Source organism: Myotis davidii, unplaced genomic scaffold, assembly GCF_000327345.1.
Source record: "Myotis davidii unplaced genomic scaffold, ASM32734v1 scaffold534, whole genome shotgun sequence".
NCBI classification, from domain to species: Eukaryota; Metazoa; Chordata; class Mammalia; order Chiroptera; family Vespertilionidae; genus Myotis; species Myotis davidii.
This window is the reverse complement of record NW_006286678.1, coordinates 80,170-80,783: the sequence shown is the minus strand read 5'-3', so window position 1 is coordinate 80,783 and position 614 is coordinate 80,170.

Sequence of the window (614 nt, the reverse complement as noted above, 5' to 3'; positions counted from 1 at the left end):
TGTTTTATTACTTAATTCTGTTTTTCTGTCTTTTATTGGTTGATTTGCCAATACGAACCAAGGAAACCCATTAAATGGGCTAATATGTAACAAATTTTATTAGTTCCGCCCTCTGCAAGCATTCTCATGCATCATTAATATCATTGCAAAGAACCGCTTTCCCCAAATTGTAGACATTTGTCTATAAATTCAAAACTGTGGTAAATAATTGTCTAACTGTTCAATGAACACATGTAGTATGCTCACTGATGAATTACGTGAAGAGTATAATTAGGATACACCTTTTATTATGCATGCATCATTAATATCATTGCAAAGAACCGCTTTCCCGAAATTGTAGACATTTGGCTATAAATTCAAAACTGGTAAATAATTGTCTAACTGTTCAATGAATACATGTAGTATGCTCACTGATGAGTTAGGTGAAGGGTATAATTAGGATACACCTTTTATTATAGCTTATTAAATCACAAAACACAAAAGGGTCATTGGGATCTGAGTGATTGTAAGGAGTGATAAGATTTAATAGAGGTTAAAATGACAGGTAATATTTATATTTGGTATTTCATGTTTCGTAAAACTATACCTACATTGATCATTCTGAATGTCCTACA